This window comes from Colobus angolensis, unplaced genomic scaffold (genome assembly GCF_000951035.1).
Source record: "Colobus angolensis palliatus isolate OR3802 unplaced genomic scaffold, Cang.pa_1.0 Scaffold41, whole genome shotgun sequence".
Lineage (NCBI taxonomy): Eukaryota > Metazoa > Chordata > Mammalia > Primates > Cercopithecidae > Colobus > Colobus angolensis.
The window spans coordinates 8770557-8778272 of NW_012117488.1; the positions used below are offsets into that span (position 1 = coordinate 8770557).

Below are 7716 nucleotides of genomic sequence, written 5' to 3' on the forward strand. Positions count from 1 at the left end.
TAGCTGGGGGCACAAGCGATACTATTTGTGAAAGAAAGCCTTTTCCAAATCTGGCTCTTGTAACCTTCTATCTGTTCATCTTGTGCCACATGACAGGTGAAAAATGTAACCTGAGAAAAACTGATGCTTTGAAATATTTCTACTAGGTGAAGTTTGTTCATCTGAAATATTTGCTTGCAAGGAAAATACCCCTGGCAGTGTTTTCATATCTTTCTCTCATAGTTTTAAAATCCTTGGGATTTTTAAAATGACGAAATTAAAAGAAAATATGCATCAAGTTCATCTGGACTTTTGGAAAAGAAAATTTTCATCCTTTGTAAAATAAAATATACAAATAAACAAAAGCCTCAGAAAAAGTACTGTTAGAATTCTCAGTTCTAGTATGTGTATGAAGCAACATAAGAATTTTAAAAATGATCGACATATGTGTCCTGGCTATCTCATTTGTATACTTGAAATTCACTATTAATTCACCTGTTGTTAAATTCCACCATGAACACAAAGTAATCTTTTTTAAAAAAAAAGTCAGAGTCAATTTTCAGCTGATCTAATTCCAAGGGATTAAGAGGCATAGAATGAAAATTAATAAACTGAGGAAATCTAAGCTCTTTAATTTGATTCAGTAAATATTTATTGGTTGATTCCTGTATTCTAGGTACACTGCTAGGTATTAAGACAGTTATGAATGAATCTGAATGTAGCATAGTCTGGTGCCACAAAACGTTTTCAGTCAATTACCGGAGAAGTGGAAAAGGGAATTTATACAAATCAGTGTAACATAAAGAAGCAGTTTTTAATAAATGCCTTAAGATTTCCTCTAAGTGGCAGTGAAAGTTATATTTTCTCCTTCACTGCTTTCTTATCTTGTAATTTGGATTGGCACTTTAATATGTAGAATATGTATGGTCACTATGAAATAATATCAGGAAACAGAAAAGAATTGAAAACATTGGAGGTTTAGTAATAATATTTAGTATAGTGTGAATGTCACCCAAAATATAAAACTTAATCCTCATTGTGGTAATATTGAGAGGTGAGGATTTTGAGGAAGTGACTAAGTCATGAGGGTTCTACCCTCACAAAAGAATTAATGCCCTTATAAAAGAGATTTCAGAGAGAGTTAACTTCTCTTGTTCTTCTGCTCTTCTGCCATGTAACAACATCATGTTCATTTCCTCCAGACAATGCAGCTATAAAACACCATCTTGGAAGCAGGGACTGGGCTCTCACCAGACACCAAACCCTCATCTTGGATTTCCCAGCCTCCAGAACTGTGAGGAATACATTTCTGTTATTTATAAATTACCCAGTCTGTGGCATTGTGTTATAGCAGCACAAACAGACTAAGGCAATATTCTACAATGGCAAGGGACAGTATGCTAGAGCAGCCTTTCCCAAACGGTGCTCAAATGTGCATGTAGTTGATGCTGGAAAAGAAAGAAAACAAAAGGTATTCCAAGGTCAATGAGTTTGAGAAATGTTGGATTAATTAAAGATGAACCAGCTTCTTTTTTGTAGAATTCTCTTGTATAAAATAATTCCAAGAGGGAATTATAATATGCTGGGACACGATTTGGGGAAGTCTATGCTACGAAAACCGGCAGAAACAGCAGGCAAAACAACAACCTAAAATCACAATTTATTTAACTACTTTGATTTCCTGTACTCTTTTAAAACATTTAACTCAAATGTTGCTTGTAGCTTAGCCAGTATCAATCCCTGTTTTTTGTTGCCACATTTAAAGACTGGAAACAAATGCATCAAAATGCTTGCTATCTTTTTATCCCTTGCAGATGTCCTTGCTCCCTGGTAAAGAAACCATTGGAATGTTGCCATTTTAATTAGGCTTAGCTACAAAAAAAGCCTTAATCTGCCATTGAGATGTATATTTGCCTGTTTTATTAAAGCTTAGAGGAGGGGGAAAGGTGGTTTTCCATTTATGGAAATTACGTAATAATACAGATACACTTATTCCAAGATAGTTTTGACAACTAGAGTGAATATGAAATATAATTGATGATTTTGAAGCCCTTCCCAAAATAAAGACCACTTTTATTTTATGTTATTTTTAATAACCAGAATTTTTTCCTATCATTATTAAGTCATTACTTTTTGAAACAGTGTCAGGTAGTATAATTTTTCATATTAAAAAGAATCTCCCATTCCTATATCAGATACTTTTACTATTGTAAATATCACCTTCCCTTAATTAAGGAGAAATCAAATGGAGAAAACAGCTTTTATGAGTGTTATTGGCCTGCTGTAATACTGTATCTCCAATGTTTATTTTAAGTTTATGTTCATTTAAGTCTTATGTTTATTGTAAATTATTGTAAGAACTTTTAAGATTTTTGTACGTTTTGCATGATTTCTTTTCTTTCTTTCTTTCTTTTTTTTTTGAGACAGAGTCTAGCTCTACCGCCCAGGCTGGGGTGCAGTGGCACGATCTCTGCTCATTGTAACCTCCGCCTCCCGGGTTCAAGAGATTCTCCTGCCTCAGCCTCCCAAGTAGCTGGAATTACAGGCACCTGCCACCATGCCCAGCTAATTTTTGTATTTTTAGTAGAGACAGGGTTTCTTTGTGTTGGCCAGGCTGGTCTGGAACTCCTGACCTCATGATCCGCCCTCCTTGGCCTCCCAAAGAGCTGGGATTACAAGCATGAGCCACCATGCCTGGCCTGCAACATTTCTTAAGAATCAATTTTTAATATGTTCAGGCAGGATTATTCTATGTTACGGAATTTTGGGGTTCTATACTTGGTTTTAATGTAATAAATATTTATTTAAAGGTAAAAGAACATGAAAGGGGAAAGGTGTCATAAACATGAATACATCAAACACTTAAAATAAATAAGTCTTAAGGACACAAAGACATACAGAGTGATCAAATGGATTTGGGGGACCTGAGGGTGGAGGAGAGTTTGGGAGGGGGGTGAGGGATAAAAGATTACGTATTGGGTACAGTGTACACTGCTCAGGTGATGAACGCATTAAAACCTCAGAAATCACCACAAGAAAACTCATCCATGTAACCAGATCCACCTGTACCCCAAAAACTATTGAAACAAAAATAACAAGAGAAAAAACCAAAATAAATAAGCCTAATAATTATCTTGGAACATGAACAACCATATTAACATTTAGCTATCGTTTTTGAAAATATTATGTTGATGAATTCATCATGGTGTTAATGTTTTAGTTACATGAGAGCATGTAGTAGTGATAAGGACCAAGGACCACAGAAATTAAACTCTGGCTCCACCGCTATAGGATGTGTGTCCTTGGAAAAATCTCTGAACTTCTCTGTGACTCAGTTTCACCATTTGAAAAATCAGAATGATATTAGCAGCTACTTGAAAGTACTGTTTTGAGGAATAAATAAGTTAATATTCAAGAAGGACCTAGAATAACGCCTGGAACATGGTTAGCATTAAATACACTTGGTTTGCCTCTTCAAACCTAACATTTATTTCAACAGTAGTTAGACTCAGCTCACCTTAAAAATTCAATCCAATCCCTTTACGTTAAGTGCTACAGTTGCCTTTGGCTATTACTACTAAAAGGCTCCTCTAAGAATTAGTCAGACATTGGAGAAAGCAGAATGTAAGATTTTAATTTGTAACTTCACATGAGTGCTAATCTAGAAGTACCAAAAATCTCCATCAAAGTTTAATGAAAGAAACAGAGTGCTCTACTTCTAAACAAACTAATGAGGTCACCGCTAACTTTTCTTTTAAAAATTGTTAAACACAACTATCATTAAATCAATGTTGTGTTGAACAAACAAAACTCTTCCAACCAATACTGCCATGAACAAATACTTACATCTAAAAATACAAAGCCTTTACATTACCTCTCTCTCATATACACTTTTAAAAACACACTTCAGGAGGTCCCACCAGCCAGCAAGGCAGAGCATGGCGGCCATCCCCTCCAGCGGCTGGCTCCTGGCCACCTACGACTACTACCGGCGCCGCCTGGATTCCACTTCCAGCAACAGCTCCTGTGGCAGTACCGAGTACCCCGGGGAAGTCATTCCCCACCCCCCAGGTCTCCCCAAGGCTGACCTGGGTCACTGGTGGGCCAGCTTCTTTTTCTGGAAGTCCACCTTCCCGTTCATGGCCACGGTGTTGGAGTCCGCAGAGCACCCGGAACCCCCCCAGGCCTCCAGCAGCATGACCACCAGTGGTCCGGCTCGGGACGCCCCGAGTCAGTCCAGCACAGCCAGCGCTGGGCCCCGGTCCTGACCTGAGCGGTTACCACCAGCCCAGGCCTGTGGAGGCGCTAGTCCACCAGAGCCCCTCCCCACTCCCTGCGCCCCGTCCCCTGTCCCCTACCCACGTCCCACTCCCCACCCTGTAGACCAGGCGGCTGCAGCAAGCAGACCTTCGCATCAACACAGCAGACACCAAAAAGGAGTGAGGTCCCGGCTCTCTACCGCCCGGCCCAGGCACTGGCTAGCTTTCCTGGCACCTGGAACTGTGCACCTGGCACCAAGCAGAAAATAAACTCCATGCAGCCAGTAAAAAACAAACAAACAAACAAACAAAAACATACTTCAGAACTTTGCATAGTGTCTTTTTCATATTACTCATTTACTACATATTTGAGGATTTTTTTTTTTTTTTGCTGAAAATTATAAAATGCATCATCGAAATTCAGATTTCAGTTTGGCATTAAAATAAAACACTGCAAAAGAGGAGTTTAATATTACTCATTTATCACCTTGTTCAGGTTTTTTTTTTTTTTTTGCTGAAAATTATAAAATGCATCATCGAAATTCAGATTTCAGTTTGGCATTAAAATAAAACACTGCAAAAGAGGAGTTTAAAATATCACCATTGCTAATCATTGAAATAGTTGATCTCTCCAAGATTTCTGGGGTAAGGCCAAGTTTTCCTTGGTTTTCTCTTTACTCCATACTTGCTCTACCCTCTTCCTGAGGTGCTCAATAAGCTTCAACCTACTCAAGCCTGACGTCATCCTATGTCCTAGAATTTATCTTGTATCTTTCTCTGCTTATAAATTTACCTCCCTTGGTCATTGTAATGGGTACATATTGAGCTATCTTTCTAGCCTACACATTGATATCTTGTCTTTTCCATAGATGCTACTCCACATTCAAGAGTAAGCCACCATTAGGAGAGGCATCTAATAGATGATACTGCCACATTGATAATGGCTTATTGGCACAAAGGTGTTCATCTGTTCCAAGTTGGGCATGATGGTTTTTATTCTTAGAGAATTGGAACTGAAATGAAATTCTGTTGGCATGCATCCGTATGTTTAAAGTCAGAACTTTGGGGTGCCAATGTTTTATCTGTGGAGCAAAGAGCCAAGAAGAGTCTATAATGAAAAGACTGATGCCAACACTCTGGGAAGAGGAAAGATGAAAACTGCAGTGAATAGGCATCTAATTCCCAGTTTCAGCACTTTTCTGAGGTTTGTGTCTATTCATGACTTGGGGAAGTGAGACATATCCCTCCCCTTTCCAACAAAATTACCATTTTGCTAGTGATAGAAGAGTCAAGGAGATATTTTGAGAAAGCCAGACGTCTTGTAATCTTAAAACAGTTTACTATGACTATAGCTATGTCTGGCCTGGTACTATCAAAATGCAAATTTGAATTTTACCACTAAGGCCAACAGACATCGATACAGCATCAAAATCACAATTCTTAACGCCAAAGTATTTAAGATTAACAGAAGAAACACCCACAGGTGGCTAGTTGTCAAGATAAGCATCCTCAGCTAGAAACAATTTGTTTAAAACTTCAAGCAACAGTTGATTCAAATTACAGATGAAAACTCTGCAAAAACCTTGCACTATGAAAGTACTATTCACCTTTCAGGTCATACAAGCACTTTTATTTCATCCTTAAGCACAATGGGAATTGCCAGATTTTGCAAATCAAAATAAAAGACACCAGTTAAATTTGAATTTCAGATTACAAACACTGACTTTTAGTATAATATTTTAGACATACTTATGCTAAAAAGTTACTTGTCCTTTGTCTGAAATTCAAGTTTAACTGGGCATCCTCTATTTAATCTGCCAACCTAAAGCACAGTGAATAATATGCAATCGCAGGTGTGGGAGGGATTTTTTTCCCCCAGACTGTATTTTAAGTGGTAAGAATTGTCATTAGGCAGTTAAATCAGTCAAGATGCAAAACGGCAATTTCTACCAAAATGTTCTTTCAATGAATTGTATAGCTGTGTTCAATGTAGATGTGTGGCGGTTGGTTTTTGAGGCTCCTTCTTAATTCCTTCTTGTAGGGAGAGCTGGGGAAATGAAAGGACACTTTATATATGTTAAATTTTAGTAAAACTTTCTTTTTTATTTCTGGAATTAACAGCAAAACAGAATCCATCATTCTAGATTAATTTTCTTGAGAACAGAATTGGATGGTAAAAAAGGGAGATATAGATAAGAAAGGAAGAAAATAAAAAACAAAGGCAAGGTAAGGTAATTTAGAAAAAAATAAGAAGAATATTTAGATATTTTTAAAGCTTTCTGCTTGCTTTGGCTATTTTTAAAACCAAATTGGATTAACTTCAAAGCAAATCTAATCATTTGGGCAAAATTGGTAATAGGAGCAGAAGAAAAATATAATTTAATGAGTAAAATCGGTCACAAAATTGATACTGCTTCTGATTCAAAAAAATCTTACTTGTACTGAGATTTATATCACAGTACAAAAAGATTGAGCTTGTCTTTTATCCTCTGAAAATTCTATTCTCTCCTTCTTTCTTCTTTCTCCTTCTCCCTCTCCTTCTTCTGCCTTCCACAAATGAAAATAGCATACAAGCATAAAGTGTGAAAAATACTACATTCGGGGAGGTTTGGCTCACATGCAGCAGCCATGGGACAGGTTGTAGGGAGTGGTAGTAAGGAGTGGGGAATGTTACTTCTAAAAGCTCCCCTTAGTAAGAGCCAGTGCTGCAGCAGGTCATTAGTATGCCCAGTTATGTTTTGGGGAATGTAATGTGTCTGCCTGAATCCATGTAATAATGAACTGTGATACTAAGAAGTATTAATTAAATCAAGATAAATAAGATCATTGTACTTCGAACTTAAAAATAATGTATATTCAACAATATCTTACAAATTTGAACATAGCATAATATACACCTCAAATATCTTTCTAGTAAAAATGAGCCATTACATTCTCAGAAATAATTGAGACCCTTTTCCAAACTGAGGCTGAGGCTCCATAAAGGAAAATTCCAGCAATATGACTTGCTTTCACTCAGTGACTATCAAAATTCTTCTTGTGGTAGCTCTTGGAAAGATTATCTTTTTTTATGATTAGAACAGGGAATATAGGTGTCTTGCTGACTAAATTGCTCTTTCTGATGTCTGATGTACCCACCCACTATGTCAGACTCTCCAGTACTAATATGTAGGTCCCTTTAAACCAGTAGGTTACACATCAAACTTCAGGTTTGAAGCTCTGGAAGATTCTCTAGGATCACAGGTTAAAATCTCACCAGGTCCAATGCAACCTTTCATTCTTCCAGAAGGGATAAATCAACCGGCACGTACTTCACTGTGTTAGGGTGTTTCAGATGAGAACTTATAAACTTAGACTCCTTTGCTTTGTAATGACATTAAAGATCTCATGGGGTGTTTGTTCTAAGGTTTAGAGACCGTCCTAAAACCTTGAGTAATTTTTGCTTATACTTGAAGTCTGCACTATGAAATGCTTGAAC

General features: G+C 37.4%; 1 pseudogene across 1 annotated transcript; it reads left to right on the plus strand.

Moving 5' to 3' along the window:
- Nucleotides 1-3896: 3896 nt before the first annotated feature.
- LOC105521812 lies at nt 3897-4362 on the plus strand (annotated as a pseudogene). The gene has a single exon (XR_001003333.1). The product of XR_001003333.1 is annotated as a pancreatic progenitor cell differentiation and proliferation factor pseudogene (transcript).
- Nucleotides 4363-7716: the final 3354 nt, after the last annotated feature.